General features: G+C 41.0%; 1 protein-coding gene and 1 long non-coding RNA gene across 16 annotated transcripts in view; one reads left to right on the top strand and one right to left on the bottom strand.

The window, feature by feature from the left end:
• The window catches only part of SETD5 (SET domain containing 5), a 79781-nt gene extending 69769 nt beyond the window's left edge, over nt 1-10012 (bottom strand). For all 15 annotated transcript variants that reach the window (XM_047830477.1, XM_047830468.1, XM_047830533.1 and 12 more), the window contains exon 1: nt 9672-10012. The gene's annotated coding sequence lies outside the window, so the exon portion shown is untranslated. The remainder of the gene's footprint in view (nt 1-9671) is intronic.
• Nucleotides 10013-10673: 661 nt separating this feature from the next.
• The window catches only part of LOC125156764 (uncharacterized), a 28702-nt gene continuing 19824 nt past the window's right edge, over nt 10674-19551 (top strand). Inside the window, exon 1 of the long non-coding RNA XR_007148762.1 lies at nt 10674-11833. This is a non-coding gene — a long non-coding RNA (uncharacterized LOC125156764). The remainder of the gene's footprint in view (nt 11834-19551) is intronic.

Genomic DNA, 19551 nt, shown 5'->3' with positions numbered 1-19551 from the left:
AAGCGTCCGACTTCAGCCAGGTCACGATCTCGCGGTCCGGGAGTTCGAGCCCCGCGTCGGGCTCTGGGCTGATGGCTCAGAGCCTGGAGCCTGTTTCAGATTCTGTGTCTCCCTCTCTCTCTGACCCTCCCCCGTTCATGCTCTGTCTCTCTCTGTCCCAAAAATAAATAAACGTTGAAAAAAAAAAAAAATAAAATAAAATAAAATACTACATAAACTTTTTCAATAAAAGTAGCCTAAATATGAAAATACAGAACAATGCGGAACAATTTTAGCCTCATCCTAAAATGAGACACATCCTACACCATGTCAACCTACCCTTATTTTGTTCTATTACTAGGCTATGACAATTAAGTTCTAATTGCCATAAATAAAACTAAATGTGTCTAGTAAGAACAAAAATCAGTAAAAAGGGACTTCAAAAATTTTGGACTTGCTTCCACATTTTCTTCAAACCTGTTACTTTATTTTTAAAAAGTCATTCCATCTAATATTTTTCAGGCATAAAGACAATTTGTGTGGTTACACTAATTTGCACCACAGAATTTGAAAAAAAATTTACACATTCATACAAGAATCTCATGCTACATTCAGCATGCAATCAATCATATTGCCTCAAAAACACTATTCTTTGTTCTATTTTAGGAGGTTAAACTCTTTTGTCTTTAGAACTAAAGTTTTAAAAGTGCCCTTTAGATTCTAACTCAAATGTTATCATAATAAACATTTATTTTAAAAAACAAGTGTTTTTTAAATTAAACATATCTAACTATGTCTCTTTCCTTTCTGTCTGGTTTCTCTTATAAAACAAGTCAACTTTCAACAAGGCTACATTAATAAAGGAAAAGGTAGCATAAATGCAGAGGCAATCTAAGTGCCAACAGGTCCTTCCACTTAAATAAAACCTTCCTTGGATACAGAGAATGCCCAAACAGTTGCTTATTAACTGGAGATCATCCTCCTTCACAGAGATGTGAGAGTACAAATTGTATGTGTTGTGGCATGCACGGAGGTTGGCAGAAAGAAATAGAATTTTCCAACATAAGCCAAAGATCGGAACAGGACAGGAATAAAAAACCAAGGAGTCCAGAGGCGGGGAAAGGGCAACACACCACAACAACCTCATATAAAATGACAAAAAATGGGTACAAATTTCAAACAATGAGATTCATATGCATGTACATTAAGATTAACATGTCAACATTATAAAATATGCTAAAATGGTATTAGAACATCCTAGCCAGATCATAATCTCTAAGAGTTATGTAATAATCCTCTTACTATACTCAGTAGTACACACATTTATTAGATTACTGAGTTTTATTTGATTCTTCATATTCAAGGGGTGGGGGGGGAGAAAATCTCAGTATCAGAACACAATAAAAATGATAAAAATCTCTTGTTTTGGGTGATGGTGTGGGAAAAAGGCAGCTTGAAGAATATAAATTATGCAGCTTGAAGAAAGAATTCTAAAGAATAAAAAATCTGTATTGCAAACAACTTCACTTCCACTAAGGTAGAGGGACAAACATATATAACAAGGTTTAAGTTTTTAACCTTTGTCATAAGTCTATGTTACATAAATAAGTAATTCCCAATAAAACTTCAAATATTATCCACAGAAGAGATTTCTCCTTTTCGTCAAGTTATTACTTCAGGTGGCATCTGGTGGTAATAATGATTGTGTGAACAGTCAATGAAAATTAAGTATGCTTAAAAACATTTTTTTTTTTTTTTTGGTAAGGCAAAGGATCTGAAATGAAATGGTTTATTAAGAAATAAAGTAGAAGATACTGAAGTTATGAAATCTCTTTCACTACTGACTTTTAGGAAAAGGACAAATTAACTTTGCATTTCAATACATATAAGCAGGGGCATGTGGGTGCCTCAGTCAGTTAAGCGCCAGACTCTTGATTTAAGCTCAGGTCATGATCTCATGGTTTTGTGAGCGAGCCCCACATCCGGCTCTGGGTGCTGACCACTTGAAGCCTGCTTGGGATTCTCTGTCTCCTCTCTCTGCCCCTGCCCTGCTCACACACTCTCTCTCTCTCTCAAAATAAATAAACTTTAAAAATTTCTTTAAAAACAAAATACATAGGGGCGCCTGGCTGGCTCAGTCGGTTGAGCATCTGACTTCAGCACAGGTCATGATCTTACGGTCTGTGAGTTCAAGCCCCGTGTCAGGCTCTGTGCTGACAGCTCAGAGCCTGGAGCCTGCTTCAGATTCGGTGTCTCCCTCTCTCTCTGCCCCTCCCCCACTCGTGCTCTGTCTCTCTCTGTCTCAGAGATAAATAAACATTAAAAAAAATTTTAAAACAAAAACATAAAAACAAACCTAACCATAATAAAAAAAAATCTTAAGAGCCCACCCAGTTTTCCCCCTTTGTCCTAGTTTCTTTTTTGTTAGGGAGAGGCGCTGTAGGATAATAATAGCAGGAAATAAGGTGGAGCAGCTACATAGTCAAGATGAGGTACATTGCTGTTTCACCTCCATTCTTGTCTACTGCTGGCTAGGTCTCACTGAAAATCAGATTAGCTGTCTGGGTAACCAAGGCAGTTTTCAAAACCTCTGGAGTCAAAATTTGCCCCGTCCTGAACGTTTTAAGGTCCCTGGCAAGATTCAGGTAACAGTAGCAGATGAAGCCAAGATGAAGAGATTTCTAATTATTTGGAAAGAGTAGTATGTGTGTATATGCACATGTGTGTGAAAAGATGTTTACTCTAGTGCTAGCAATATGGCACCTGAGGAGAAAATGGTCTGAATGGAGGCCAATGTTTGAACTAGATGGCTTCTATTTTAGTCACACAAATCTATAGAAATAATCCATGTGAGTGAATTACGAAGAGATGACTACCCTAAATTTTTATAATACGTAAAACATAGCTTACTAAACTTCATATTAATGTTGCTAGTTCACTAATAAAAAAAAACCTAAAGGAAATGATAATTAGTCACTCAAATTTCCCTTTTCAGATCAAAATATTATATCATTATTGTAAAACCCATTACACATAAAAATATAAAATTAAGTAACACCACTTTTTTTTTTACAGAGGAAAATGACACAAAACTTGGTCAGATTTGCTCAATATTAGAATGTGCACTAACGGCCATTTTTTCTACTTATTCGATTAAGTTAAAATGTTTCTTCTTTGCTAATAGCCACAAGGTCTAAAAACCATGAGCAAAAATTAGCTTCCAGTTCCCTTTACTGTCTCCTGCAGTCTGGCTAGAAGGCAACACTTTAAGGCTAGTTTAGTAATACTGCAAAACAGGTAGTATCTCAATTCAAGTTAACAGATGTACCCTTGGAAAACTGGGTTCCAACCAATTATTTCCAAAAATCAAATTCTCTTAAATTATATTAAGCATTTAAAAGAATCTCAGCATATACTCTTTATAAAAGAAGAATCCTTTTGTAATCCAAATAATTGCTTACCTAATTTGTATATGAATGCAATTCTTTAATATATACTTTTTTTTTTTAAAGAACTAGATGTATTGTTTGTTTGACATTTATTTTAAAAGTAACTAAAAATACTTCTCAGGATACTGACTGGTTTAATACTTTAATGAAAACTTCAAAGGGGCCCAAACTTTGAAATATTTCATTGTGATTTTGCTTAAAGGGCCAGATGACAGATTTCTTCCAACTCCGTGATTCATATTGATTTTAATAAGCTGAATGCAACCACCCCACATTGTGCTGGGAGCTGAGCACAAATGTATCAAACTAGGTTGTGCCTAACCTAGGAGGGTGGGTGGGGAGGAAGTAATCTCCAGGGAATATCTGGTTCTCTAGGAAGTAGGGATGAGACAAGTAGCCTTTCTTCAGTTTGCATTTTATATGATGGCAATCCAACACATGAAGGCTGGAGGGGCTCCATATTACTGATCTAAAAATGGAGCTAACAGGGGGACCTGGCTGGCTTAGTAGGTAGAACATGGGACTCCTGATCTCGGGGTTGTGAGTTCGAGTCCCATACTGGGTCAGACGCTGGATGTAGAGATTACTTAAAAAACAAACAAACAAACAAACAAACAAACTTAAATGAAATGAAATTGGAGCTAACACTATGCAACTATTTCACAAAGCACAACAAATTATTCTACCTATTGTGGCCTAATCCCAATCTAAATAAGGACAGTATGTGTACTGAAATAAAGAAGTTTCATACAGATAAAATATTCTTTTCCATTTCTTAATGAAAATTCTGCTGTCAGATGCTCTAGAACCAGTCTCCTCAGGAGGTGACTTGTATTTAGAAGGGTGGTGGGCATGGGATTTATTTTCTTTTAACCTATACAAAGCTTTAGTTTTTTTATTTTTCCTAGGAGGAGGGGATGAATCGCTACCTGATATTCAGGGATAAACTAAATTTGGGGTTAAGAGTATATAGTTGGCACAAATTCAATGCTCGAGTGGGAACTATAAATGATTTCTTTAACTGTATGCCAAAGAATAATCTCCCCGGGAAAAGAACCTCCTCCTCCTCCTGCCTTTCCTACCTCCTGCCCCTCCCCCACCAACACTGCCTCCCCGCTGTGCAAAGAGCCCTTTGTCCTGCCCCGCACTTATCTAGCTGTTTGGCCATATTGACAGGCCAGCTAAAAGCATAATAAGGGAGTCAGTCTGACATAAGCAGCTGGCAATTTGAAACAAAAATCTTCCTTTTCTACTCAGACCAAATCCTGCTGCAGAAGTCTGAGGCTCCTCCCATGCTTCCATCTATTTTTCAAACAGAGCAGCAAGGAATACGGCATTTTCCCTCAATTACGTAGCACATCAAAAACTTGAACCCCCAGATAGAAACAAATTCTTACAAATTCCCATATCCACTGCTTATTTTATGATTCATAACATAGGCCAAGGTGTATCCCCTGCTCTGGGTGTACAAAACTAACATAGGTAAGGAAATAATTCTTACTACTTCAATTTGCCATCAAAACTCTGAGAATTCTCAGACTACAAGGAAGACAGAAAAGCTCAGAAGAGAAAGCAGTCAGACCAAACCAACACTCAAGTACATAAGGCAAAACTGACCAATAAGCTTAGTGTTTAAAAATACAAAGATATTATTCCAATAAGCAGAAAATTCCTTTTTTCCTGTATTTATACCAAATATACTTAATGTGACCCTTACATCTTTCCCTGCGGTATTCAACAAACAAAATCAATACGATGGAAAAACTGAGTGAGACAGGATAGGATTACAAATTCCTTGTTCAGTGAAGGTTCCTATACAGTAGGCTGAGATTTAGCGTCATTGTTTCTTTATTATCTCTCATGGTTTCCTTTATAAAGTGTTAAAAGCTTTTTCTAAAGTGATGCTTTCTAACAGCAACCCCCCAACACACACACACCATTCCTGGGTAACATTTATAGAACTGAATATAAAATAGGACACTTTTCATAAGACTAAATGACTTAACAAAATATGTATTGATAAATCAAAGAAATGGTATTCCATCTTTCATCAATTTCTCTGAATCTTCACCAGAAGAGAAATCAATCACTGAAGCAAGTGAAAGGTTAAAAATGTCATTTCACTACATATTTTGGAATTTTTCACAGTAAGGAATGGTAACAATCCTTGTCTATCACAGATGCATTACACTTACTTTCTACGGAGTGCCTCTGAAAAGATGTTTTTAACCAAATTACAAATAACCACCAGCTGTATTACTAAATATACATTATCTCACAGATTTTACAGAGTTCAGAGTAAGTTTTGTTTGTCATAAAGAAAATATTCCTATCAAGAAGTTTTAGTTTCCAACACCTGAAACAATTTTTATAAATCAAATTCACTACTAGGCCTTCTAGTTTCAAATTAAATTGACAAATCACCAGAGCTGAACCAGAAGTTAGAAGAAAATTTTATTCTAGATCATAATCCAATTTTCAATAAGATGCATCCAATTTACGACTTGTTAACTACTGTCTCGTTTCATAAGTTATTTCAATACAAAGAGGATAAAGTAAAAGTGGTTGTCTACATATCTCTATTTTGCACTATATTATTTTCCATCGAAAATAAAAAAATGAAATGGCAACTCTCCCCCAGAAAGGCCAGAACAAGTTCAGAAAGGATGTAAGATCCCAGACACAAAAGAGTAGAAGATATAAAAATTCTCAAGCATACTGGTTAAATAAATCCTATGAAAAGGGTTTCTATGATCTTCCAGAAAATGATTACATCAAGACCACAAAGGGTTCTAAACAATAGGATATACAACTGAAAAAGCAATTATTTTACAAGGTAACTTTCATACTATGTAAACTAAAAGACATATTTATATCTAAGCTATGTTAAACAACCAGTATGAGTGAAACCATCTTTATTTGATATGGGATCTTTTATATGTGATACTAATAAAAATAGAACCACCTAAAATATTATTCATTAAGGTTCTGTTTCATTAGTCTGTTTGTATCATTGAGAGACAATGCAAGCCATATTTGTGAATGACAAAATTCATTTCCATTCTTTTTAATTCCCTGCCACAAATGCCAGAGTCATATTACACATTATAGATGACTGTGGGATTTAAGTACATGAACACAAGACTGAAAATATCAAAATTCTAAGGGAAAAAAAATAGGAGGCAAGAGTCTTGGGGGTGTGGGGGAAGAAAACACATGGGTATCTGTTAAATACTGTATTAGTGGTGGTATATCTGAGTGATGGTTCTCCTTCAAGTACTTCCATACTCAACAAACTGTTCTGCCTAATCAGAGATCTGCCTAATGTGCAGGAGCTGTGGAGGGAGAGACCACATAAGGGGCTCAGAGGCTATCTTCTCAGGTATCCTGTACTCTAGACTTACTCGATTTCTAAATATTCCTTCTGGTACATCCTTTATTTTAGATGGATCATGGCCAAACAAACATCCTTGTGATCTTAGAAGACTATATCCAACATATATATAATGAATCAATATTTTAGGTCAAACGCCAAAGAAATAATCTAATCTGGAGAAGTCTATACTAATACAGAAATTAAGAAAATACTTCTGAAATTTATATTTAGAAATCATTCCAAAAAGAGTAGTTCTTCTTAGAGTTTACAATTCCAAATGTAGTAATATGTTTAGCAAAACATCTATTTAATGAGGTAAATGTGGCCTAACAACTTGAGGGAAGGAAGGAAACACACAAACAATAAAATATCAAAATTCAGTAATTAAAGAGATGGAGGAAACATGTCAGTTGCAGAAAAAAGAACTGATTTTCCCCATTCTGGTTCTCAGAAAGATCCTTAAATTCTTATTAACTTTGGCTATAAAGGGATTCAAAAATTAAAACTAATAGAACTTTCAGACCTATGCAAGCACAAATCCCCAGATAAACACCAAAAATCTGACAAACAACAACAACAAAAAAAACCCACAAAAAACAAAAATAAGAAGGATCTTTAACTATGATCCAGTTTCCAGATGCTGATATCCATAAATGGGTAAAAGGTTATGAATTGCTAACTCTCATCTCCCCACCAATAAAATGCAAACCAGCTCAGCAGTGAAAATTCCCAGGAAAGCAAGGTTTCTTCTTAGTCCTGAAGCAGCCATCGCCTAAGTGCAGCTCCCTGCAGCCAACAGCATTAATGGACGCTGCACTGCTGTCCTTCCCTGGAGACAGCAGCCAGCACTACTCAAGCTTCTCACGTAGCAACCAGAGCTCCAGAGCCAGCAGCTGCTGCTGCCTTGTATACTCACCCCTGTGATCCAACCCAAAGGAACAACCTTCTCCTCACCCCACCCCCACTCCTTACACACTCTTTTTTCTTTTTTTTGGACCAGTGCTCCATGCCAGAAGGGCTGGAATTATGCTTTTAGAAACAAACAGTCCTAAAGTCACCCTTTTAAACTAAGACCTTTTTATTTAAAAAAATCAAAATTTACCAAATAAATTCTAAATATCTATTTTTAAATTAAGCCAGCAATCTAGGAATGAAGATTAACTTTTCATCTTTAAAAGGTCAATTTTCACTCTTTATAGTCAAATTTAAATTTGCAGCTAGAGGTAGAGCCTTGTGTCTTGTCCTATCGAAGGGCATAATTCATTTTTCTATACATAATGACAGAGTAACCCTTAAAGACTCTAATCCCATAACGGGCCAGAATTTTGGGCTAGAGAAGAAAACTAATGATCCTCTTGAGAAAACTGGAAGAAATCCAATATAAAAAAAATTGTCCTGTGCCTTCCAAGAGGCCCCAAAACCTCTGATTATGTGAATATTCTTGCTTTAGTCCTAGCTCAGATTCCACACATCTAAAATTACCACTTACAACTTTTCTGAGTGACCTAAAAACATCAATAACATAAAATTAACCACCAAGAAATTTTCCCAAATTGGAGATACACATTCTCCTGAAAAATCTCTCAACACTCAAGTGGATCCTCCCAAATCAAAAGTATAGCCTTGCAACATCTGCCCAACAAAATAATGTAAATATGACCTTGATCACAAATATGTCATTTAAAAGCAACTTGCCTAGTCAAGTTATAAAGGAAATTAGCAGAGAACCTGGGGATTCTTTCAGCACCATGACCACGGGGTAAATTGGAGAAATGAACTAAAGTACAGACAAAGCCCAATGGAACCCTGAGCTCTGGGTAAGAAATGAGTTACTGGTGAACACATTGCACAAGTAACATGAGAAAGCAGAAAACGCAGGTCATACACGCACCCCTGACCCAGACCAGCAGAGCTGGCTGCAGCATCAGTATCCAAGGGAAAGACCAGTTATTCCTAAGAAGTGAGACGAGCAAAGGCGCCCTATAGAATAAATTAGCATAGAAGGGGCTTTCCCAACAGTTCAACTTTCCCTCTCACGCGATTCACCTACTTAAAAAACCAGGGCTTTTTCTCACCACCATTCACCTCACATCACTGGCTTCCACGCAGAGGTAAACGGAATTCATAAAGGGGAATTTTTCTGCTTTTCAAGACGTTCTCAAATGATCGCTCTCCACGCCCAAGGCAGGAAAAACGACACAATCTGGCTCAACTCCAAGCCTGAACCCTACAAATTCAACGAGGCTATCTCAGATACTGGGGCATACGCCACTGAGAGCCCAAGAATGTGAAGTGGGGGTGGCGAAGGTAACGTCTTTAGTGTGGGAAAAGAAGCAATCATCTGAGATGGGGACACGAGAACGATAGTGAAGGCGTCCAGGAACATTACGGAGGGGGGGGGATTAAGGCTCCCCCTCCCCCAGAGATCAGAGTTGTCACAAGGCCGCGCGAAAGGGGGTGGGGGCGGGGGTTAGGGGAGAGAGAAAAAAAAAGTATGCCTGTGCATTTTTAGAAGAGGGCAGGGAGAGGCCTATCCTTAAGTAAAAGGTAAACGTGGAGTAGGCAGTTCCCAGGAAAAGGGGTGAAGAGGCGTGGGGGAGGGGAAGCGTCCTGACCCAGGAAAGGCATGAAAAGGATAGTGGGGTCGACTAGATTACGGAGGGGGACTCTACCTCTGAGAAAGAAGGGTGCAACGGTGTGTGTGGGGCGGCGAGAGGGATGAGAAGGGGCAGCATCCTCCTACTAAGAGCCTGGGGAGGGCCAGGCCCACGTCCCGAGAGCGAGCGCGGGGAGACGGAGGAGGTGACCCTTCCCTCCCCCAGGGCCCGGTCGTGAGGGTAGGTCTCTCTTTTCTGTCGGACCCTTACCTTGTCCCAGGCGCTGCCGGGGCCTGGGCCCGGGCTGCGGCGCACAGCACTCCCGGGAGGCAGCAGGATTCGAGTTAGGCCCAACGCGGCGCCACGGCGTTTCCTGGCCGGGAATGGCCCGTGCCCGTGAAGTGGGGGTGGGGGGCAGAAAGGCGGAGCGAGCCAAAGGCGGGGAGGGGGAAGGGCCAGGGAAGGAGGGGGGGGCCGGCACTACAGTGTTGGCGGACTGGCGGGACTGGGGCTGCGTGAGTCTCTCAGCGCAGGCGGGCGGCGGCCGCCCCTCCCCCGGCGGCGGCGGCGGCGGCGGCGGCAGCTCACTCAGCCCGCTGCCCGAGCGGAAACGCCACTGACCGCACGGGGATTCCCAGCGCCGGCGCCAGGGGCACCCGGGACACGCCCCCTCCCGCCGCGCCATTGGCCTCTCCGCCCACTGCCCCGCATCCATTGGCCAGCTCGCCGCCAATCAGCGGAAGCCGCCGGGGCCGCCTAGAGAAGAGGCTGTGCTCTGGGGCTCCGGCTCCTCAGAGAGCCTCGGCTAGGTAGGGGAGCGGGACTCTGGTGGGAGGGGGGGGTCCGGTGGATTGGGGGAGATGGGTGGCTTGAGGCGGTCTGGCCGATAGATGGGGTTTGCCTTCCCCCTCGGGAAGTCGGGAATATAACGTTTGTTAAGCTGGAAGGGAAAGAGGTGGTCAGAGGCAGGCAGGAGTGCGGCCCGCCCTGCGGCAACCGGAGGGGGAGGGAGAAGAGCGGAAAAGGCTCGAATCCGGATGGAGCCATTGCTCCTGCAGAGGGAGGAGCGCTTCCGGCTCACCTCTTGTCACTGATTGGCCGCTTTTCCTCCCGCCGTGTGTGAAAACACAAATGGCGTGTTTTGGTTGGAGTAAAGCGCCTGTCAGTTACAGCCTCGAGAGTGCGCAGCCGCTTGGGGACTCTCGCGTTGCTCCCTGGGTGGGATGGGTAGGTAGTTGGGGTGGGGAGAGGGCTGGAGGAGCGGGCGCGGTCGACCTCCCGCGGTGGGGGGGGGTGTCAGGGAAAGTGCCTCCCGCGCGGGCGTCTGGCCACCCGCCCCTTCCTTGGAAGGAGTCGGTTTACCCGCCGCCTGCTAGGCTTCGGCATCTGATTGGTTACTGAAGCCCGGGGAACGGCCCCTTGCCATTGGCTCGGGTCCCAAATGAGCGAAACCACTGAGCGGTTCGGTAGGGGTGGCGGGGAGGCGGTCGTTGGTACGGTCCTTCCCAAGGCCCAGCACCGCAGTGTCTGGCTCTGCGCCCCTGCGCAACGTGGCAGGAAGCGCGCGCTGGAGGCGGAGGCGGGCTGCTGGGTTGAGGCTTCTGGGTGGCGGCGACCGCGGCTCCGCCCCGGGCGCCCGCCACCTTAAGGACGAGACAAGCCGGATCTGCTCTCGGACTCGCGGGGGTGGGGGAAAGGAGCGGGGGTCAGTCTTGCTGGTTTGTGGGAGGGAGGTGCGTGTTCTCCAAAAATCGGCGCGAGCTGCAATCCTGAGGGATCTGCAGTGGAGGAGGCGGAGTGAAGGCCGCACCCTTCTCGGTAGGGGGAGGGGAGTGCTGCAATACCTTTATGGGAGTTCTTTGCTGCCTCCTGTCTCCTAAGGACCGCCCTGGGCCTAGAAGAATCCCTCCCTCCCCCGCGATCTCGTCATAGCCTCCATGTCAAGTCGCTGCTTCTCGATTGTGGGCGGGACTCTTGCCCAGGCTTCACCTGGTTCCTGGGCGTTGTCCTGCAGGGAGATTGAGCAGGTGTAAGATTTCTCTCTTCCCACAGATTTGAGTTTGTGTCACAAAGTAATTTTAATAGGGGTGGAGGAGGGAAATGGGAGTCCAGGCGTTCACCTTGGGCTGATTTTATGCAGCAAAACTGCGTGTTATTAACAACTTCAAGATCCTTTTTGTAGTATTTTTCCTGTAGATAAAAGGAGATAGATTAAAGGCATGACCATCAGAGGTTTTTACCCCCTTTGAAGGCCTTGCTTACACCACCGAAATAGAGCGTTTTAGATTAAATAGTAATCTTAAATATTTAAGACCCCTTCCCTTGCATCCCTAGGGTTAAGGACCTTAGCAATTCACACTCCTACTTTGAGACTATTTTGTATTTGTTGTACTTGCTCTTTCAGCCCCCAGACATAACATTGGCTTTCTCCTGTCCTGTTTTTTGCAGCCAGGTGAGTTGTGAAACCAGACAGATTGGATGTACCACCAATTAAGGCTACACAGTTTGAGCAGAGGCCTCACTCTTACCCAGCAAATCATTTATTCCTCCTTTATGGATTTTCTGGAATGTTTACCTTGTTTTACATTTTATCTTTGTCCTCAACTAGGATTCTACTCCTTGATCCTCTTCACAGTCCAGATGACCTTGACTACTGCCTTACTGGGAATTGGATATGAGGTTCCGCAATATCTCCCTTTTACCTCCTTTGAATGTCTCTTAATCCATCTTTATTTCTTTTCTTATCAGTTAGTAACTGGGCTTGATTGCCTTAATGTTGATAGCTTCCAAACTGGTGTCTCTGCCTCCCGGTAGCATCTTCTGTGTTGTTGGGACAATTGTCCTAACATAGAGGTAGAGCCAATAATGACTGATGCAACTCTTAACTGGCTTCTGACTACTCACAGGATGAATTATGAATTCATCAACATGAACGCGATGTACAAGGTCCCTCAATTGGCTTTTCTCAACAACTTTTTCATTTGCTACAGTTTTCTACATAGACCTCTCGAGTCATTCTGGACTGATCGTTTACCCAAATCATAGTGACGTTGTCATACCTCTTTGTAGGCTGGTTCCTTCTGGAACAGTGCCCTCGGCGCTCCTTACTTTTCAAATACCCTCTCCTCTATGATCTTGACTTCTGTGATCTATCATCCTATAAGCCAAACACCTCTAAAGAAAGGTTAGCAGTGCTTTTCTCCTGATCTCAGCAGGTTGAATCAGCATTTCTCAGGTTGTTATTGCTTGTTTAAATTCTCTTAACTATTCAGAGCTTCTTGAGGGCACAGGTTCTTGTTGAGTCTTGTACCACTAAGCTGCTAGAATGTGCCTTGATGCCTTGCCAATCCTAAGAAAAATGGAATGGGTGACATGTAGATGTCTTTATAAGGTTTGATAGGTTATTGATCTCTGAATAGTTTGTAAGCTTGCTAGTGCTCTAGATTAGTACTGTCCAATAGAATCTTCTGCAGGGATGGGAATGTTCTGCCTTTTTGCCAACCAATGTAGTAGCCACTAACTCTGTATTACTGTTGCACTGGAAATGTGGCTAGTGTGACTAAAGAACTGAATTTTCAACTTTATGTAATTTAAATTGCCACAGTATAAATTGTAGCTGTAGCCACAAACTTGTGTTGTGGGTTGCTGAATACTTAATGTGAATGTTGATAACTTTCTCTTCATGCTGAGCACTAAGGAAGCAAAAGTTGGCCTATTTAGTTTATTTTTATCTTCCCTGCTTGTTTTACCTTTATCTGTATACTTTAGCTGTACTTAGCTGAGAGCCAAATTCAACAAGCCGTTACTTTAAACCTGCCTTGGACAACAGTATGTTGAGAAAGCAAAGCAGGCGTTGACTAGTTTGGATTTCAAAAACCAATGCGTAATGAATTTTAGGAAAGTGGGATTTCATTAAACCATAATAGTGACAGAAGTTTAGCTAGGAATAGGGACTATATCTGATGCCAATGAAACCAGGCCTAAATTTCAGTCCTATAAGGTTTCGTTTTTGGAGAAACTTCATCAGAGGAGGCCAGGGCCTAAGTGTCATATGCCTGTCATATGCAAGTTTCATCCTGATAAAGTGTAAATTAATAGATATATCCTAACACCAAAATATTTGATTTATCTGCTAATATAACATGTTGTAAATGACAATTTTTTTACTTAAAATTTCTTACACTTATAAGACCCTTAGGATGGGAATCTTAAAACCGGTCAGTGCACACCAGTTACTGTTCAGTGCAGACTTCCAGTCCCATACCCAAAGATTCTGAATCCAGTTAAGGCAGAGAGGTGGGAGGCACTGGAATTCTGTATCAAGTTCCTTATTTGCTTCTGATATTGGAGACTCAGGGACCACACTGGAAATACAGCCCCTGGGCTATAGTACACCTATATATCTGACAAAAATGGTTACAGTTTCAGAGAGACCTCTAATATTTTGTGTGTTCTTTACTTTGTAATTTTTTCCCTCAACTTTTTTTTCCCTTTCAAAAAACTGAATGAATGGAAAAACATGTTGAGACAATGAGTACTGATGTTTAATAAATTTTGGAAACTTGCAGGTCAGATTGTGTTTTTTTTGTGAAACAGATACTAAATATTCCAAATACATTTTTAAAAAACATAGTATTGCCTTTCTTGTCTGTTTTCCCACTAAGTGCATTCCTCAGGGACTTATTTTTGATTCCCCAATGACTGAACACAGAGCTGGGTACTTAATAAATGTTGGTTTTATTAATTTATATGTGAAATTGGTTTTCAAATAATAGCAAAGTCTACAAAACACAGGCACATGTCTCCTTTTATGGAGAAATTTTAGGGTCATACTTAACCCAAGTCTCATTCTATTTATAGAAGGGACTACTGCATCATGGTCTCTGAATGCATCTGTCCACTGTTGAGCTCTTCCTTGGGTTTCCTGTATAAACCATTGCACTTATCCTCTTCCTGTGCTTCACTTCCTTTGGCTTTATTTTTTAATAAACCAGCTATCTATCTCCTTTTGTAATAGAGCCATGTTCTGTGTTTTTTGTTTTTGTTTTTTTACAGAGCATGTGATCAGGAGAGAGGGGCAGAGGAAGAGAGAATCTTAGGCTCCACTTTCAGCACGAAGCCTGATGCAGTGCTTGGGGCTTGATCCCACAACCCTGGGATCACCACCTGAGCCAAAATCAAGAGTTGGATGCTCAACTGACTGAGCCACCGTATATGACCCCAAGCCATATTGTTTCTTATGCTTCTAGGACAAAAGTATATTGAACACTTCTTATTTTGAGAAAGTAGAAGGTTTTGTAAAGGCTTTTTACATTTTTTTAGATTGGCAAAATTTGAGCCACATAATGTTCCTGCCATGTATTTTTTATGCAAAGAGGAGGTTTGGTATCATTATGCTTTGCAACTCTTAATCCAGAATTTGATAGGGATCAGCATCACAAGGATAAGACTACTTTGACTATTTTTAGGCCAATCTTATGTAGAGCACTTTGGCAGGCTGGGAATTTTTTGTTATTTTACCTACTGGCATACTACTTTATGCTGGAGGACATATTTCAGAAGACTTTTTTTTCCTTATCCATGACTCCCCATTCTTGATGGAGTGGGTAAGAAACTGGATTATTAGAGAGCTGTTAGTAGCATGGAATTAAACATTGAGGTTTATTTTATCCAAGCCAGGGTTGAACCTGAGTATCCTGATATCATGGTATATACCTTCTTGGTGATTACAGAGGCTATTTCTGCCTCTTTGATTGTATCTCATAGTCATGATTACATTTAATAATCTTGCTTTCCAGGTTTTTGCCTAGAGTTCACAGTTAACACCGATTTTTACCAATTTGCCCTGGCACTTAGTCATCCTGTTTTTTAGTTTTTGGGTTTTTTTAAAACATGTTTAATATTGGATCTTCCTGTTGACAGCAGTAACATATTTTCAGATTATGTTTATAGAATTGATTATTTTACTAGCCAACTAACCTAACCCCACCTCTAGGGTATGGATTCTGGTCAAATCAGTCAACATTCTTCATAACCTTTCCTCTTTTTCCTGACCTTTGGTTAAAAATCTCTTCCCAAACTATTTACTATAATAAATAATGACAACATGGTTCTAGTGCCTGCTATAGGCAAAGGCTAATGTAAATAGTTGGGTTAGAAAAAATGAATAATCATGGAATGCCACTTCTGTAACACATAGTGTGCTAAACTGCCAGTGTATTTAGTGTGGTCCTCATACATAAAATCCCATCTTCCAGAGTAGAAAACTAGAACTCCTTGAGGTTGAAAAACCTTAATCTGTTAAGGGCCAGGGATTCTAGATTCAAACTGGTCTGATTTGCTTAGTATTCCTTATCAGTGTATGGTACTACCTTTCTCTATTGGAAACAGTCTTTTAGGAAATTAATCTGACTACAGGATACCAGATGGGTTCCAGGGATGGAGAAATTTGAAGTTCTTTTGCAGTAGTTCAGACATGAGGTATGGGGTGATTTGGTGTAGAGTGATGGCAATCAAAATGGAAAGAAGCGAAAGGACTCAATAACTGACCATGTCAATTGCTGAGAACTGTCTCAGCACACTTCTCAAGGAAGCCTACCTTGGTGCCCTCAGCTCTGCTACATTGGGTCTCTCACTTGAATGTTGTCACAGCACTTCTGACCATTATAATTAAGTTACTAATTGTGTGATTTGAGTTTTCCCCCACCTTTTTAGATTGCTCCTTGAGGACAGGACAGTGCTTTTTTCCGGCTGTGTCCTTGTTGCGTAAAGAGGCCTTCAGGGTCAAAACTTTCCTAATACTGAGATGATGTTATTTACCTTTTTAGCTCATTCTCACAAGTGTGCAGGGGTTATACAATGTGTGATGACCTCACTGATACTAATCAAAGGGTGCTATATATATTGAATTATCTAGAATTTCTTAAGGCGGTGTATTTAGGGTGTGAATATTTACATTTCTAGAAATTAGTTTTTAGGTTATACCTTCTACAATCCCAGCAACCCCCAGTATTGTGCAATTGTTATTTTGAAATCCTGTAATTTTCGTTTTGCCTAAGCATAAATGTAAGTACTTTCTGTTGCTGCAATGTTTTAAATATTTCCTTAAAACTCCTAAATTTTTATATCTAAATACAACTTTTTAAGAGTAACTTTATTCTAAAACTAATTATATGTACATATATATATATATATATATATTTTTTTTTTTTTTTTTGAGAGAGCACGTGTGCAAGTGTGGGAGTGTCACAGAGGGGAAAGAGAATCCCAAGCAGGCTCCACACTGTCAGCACAGAGCCCTACACGAACTGCAAGATGATGACCTGAGCCAAGATGAAGAGTCAGATGCTTAACCGACTGAGTCACCCAGCACCCCTGTATTTTTTAAAGAATGGGTCACCGGGGCACCTGGGTGGCACAGTCGGTAAAGCGTCCGACTTCAGCCAGGTCACGATCTCGCAGTCGGTGTGTTCGAGCCCCGCGTCAGGCTCTGGGCTGATGGCTCGGAGCCTGGAGCCTGTTTCCGATTCTGTGTCTCCCTCTCTCTCTGCCCCTCCCCCGTTCATGCTCTGTCTCTCTCTGTCCCAAAAATAAATTTAAAAAAAAAAAAAAAAAAAACGTTGAAAAAAGAATGGGTCACTGGGTTTAAAAAATTGTAAGACTACTTGTTCAACCCACACCCAACATCTATGTCTAAAAATGGAAAAAGATTAAACAGTAATATATTGCAGAGTTCCCATAGGAAGAATCAACTGCAAAGAAACTAAAAAAAAGTGACAGAAATACCTTAAAGGATGAATTACTGTATTACATGGGCTGGAGAAACATTGCACAATAGCTGAGAAACTTTACAAAGAGCCATATACACAGTTGACATTCCTGATTGTCTGCTGGTTGAAAAGTAAAAATCACGGCAGTGCCATTTTTTTCAACAGTACCTGGTCATGTTAAACACCGTGTTGCAGACTTGAAGTCTGGGTTAATACCTCGCCTGTAGAAGTATATTTAAGCCTGACAAACATGGCTGGGCTTGTTATTTTGCATGTATTTGTCTTGCATCAGCTAGTCAGAGACTATTCTATCAAAGCTTGGCAACAAACCCAACATGTCCTGAACCAGCTGAAGTGTTGAGTAATTTAATTATTTTATTTATTTTATTTAGTAATCTCTACACCAGTGTGGGGCTCGAGCTCACAAACCCTGAGATGAAAACTTGTATCCTCTATTGACTGAGCCAGCCAGGCATCCCTTTAACAACTCTTTAAAATCCTCTGGTTTATCCTGATATTTTCACTAACAGTGAAAAAGCAAAAGTTGGTCAAGCTGCCTGCATCTCGGCATTAATCAAGGCAGTGGCATCAAACTATAGTATTGACTGCCATGCATTGGAAGGGGAAGGGGTGGCGGCAGTTTCAGTTTTCCTGTGAAAACAGTAAAATTATTTTGTATGGGTCTTGAGTATGGAACTTTACTTTTTTTTTTAATATGTGATTTATTGTCAAATTGGTTTCCATACAACACCCAGGGCTCATCCCAATAGGTGCCCTCCTCAATGCCCATCACCCACTTTCCCCTCTCCCGTACCACCCATCAACCCTCAGTTTGTTCTCAGTATTTAAGAGTCTCATGGTTTGCCTCCTTCCCTGTCTTAGTATGAGTACTGAAATACAAAGTTTGCATATAGGACTCCAGCTTCTTGTTTAAAGTACAGTGGTTGTCTTACGAAAAAGCGGTCATGTGATTGACCTGCAGGCTGAATTAGTGATTTTCTTTTCACAGCATTTTTACTTCAATGACTGTCAGAGTTGGCTGTCTGGCCGACATTTTTTAAATTTTTTTTAACATTTATTTATTTTTGAGACACAGACAGAGTATGAATGGGGGAGGGTCAGAGAGAGAGGGAGACACAGAATCTGAAACAGGCTCCAGGCTCTGAGCTGTCAGCGCAGAGCCTGATGCGGGGCTCGAACTCAGAGCGTGAGATGGTGGCCTGAGCTGAAGTCAGAGGCCTAACCGACTGAGCCACCCAGATGCCCCTGGCAGACACTTTTTTTTTTTAAGTGTAAAGAAGTACCTTTCAAAGAAAACAGTTGGCAGCACTCGTCAGTGATAAACTCAAACTCTGAAGTGAAAATTAGAATTTGGGAAAACTTATACCCACTATCAGGAGCTTCTCATCTTCCTAATGATTAAAGGAACTTTTGGGGTTTTTTTTTTTTAATGAGCTAAGTGGTGATATAAATATGATTTGTAGATATTATAAACCGGACCAGGGCTTGGGAGATTTATGTAACTCAGTAAACCATAATTTCCAAACGACCAATACATGAAATGAAAAAAAAGTTGCAAATAAGTTAACATCTCAACCAATTGAATGTGAAGATAAAAATCCAGTGCCTTCTATTAAGGCAGACATGTAAATGAGTTGCAATAATATAAAACAGCATCACTGTCGAAAATAAAGTTACTTCTGTGAAAATATAGAGTGCATCTTTTTTTTTTTTTTTTTTTAGTTTATTTTTGGGAAAGAGAACCATCACCAGCAGAGGGGCAGGGGGAGGGAGACAGAAGATGCAAAGCTGGTTCTGCACTGACAACAAGGAGCCCAATGCAGGGCTCAGCATAAACCATGAGATCATGACTTGAGCTGAAGTTGGACACTAGAGAGAATCTTAACCCACCTCTATGCTCATGTGGAGGTTGGATCCCATGACCGTAGTATCATGACCTGAGCTGAAGTCAAGTCGGACACTCAACCAACTGAGCCACCTAGGTGCCCTGTATGTACATTCTTAAAATTTGGTGCAGGAGAGACCTGTTTCCCCTGAGCTTTAAAAAAGAGAAAAGAAATGTACCAAGGTACAAAACTTTCACCATATCCCCTGAAATTCCCACAAAACACCTCACCTAAACTTGGGAAAAGCTGTGTTGAACATAAGGATATCTATCTTTATGCTTAACTCACTAATATTAAACACTCATAAGCTTTACTGGACTTGTTGGTATTTTACAGACCTTTTAAAAATACTGTTTTTTCAATCTTCAGCTTTGGGCCCATGCAGTGGAGACCTGAGCCATATCTAACATGGATATACCAGAACCTACAGTTTTGGCAGTTTCCTGAAAGTCTTCCTACTATTTTAAAAGGAAC

The sequence above is a fragment of the Prionailurus viverrinus genome, chromosome A2 (assembly GCF_022837055.1).
Source record: "Prionailurus viverrinus isolate Anna chromosome A2, UM_Priviv_1.0, whole genome shotgun sequence".
Taxonomy (NCBI): Eukaryota; Metazoa; Chordata; class Mammalia; order Carnivora; family Felidae; genus Prionailurus; species Prionailurus viverrinus.
This window is presented reverse-complemented; position numbering and strand designations above follow the sequence as displayed.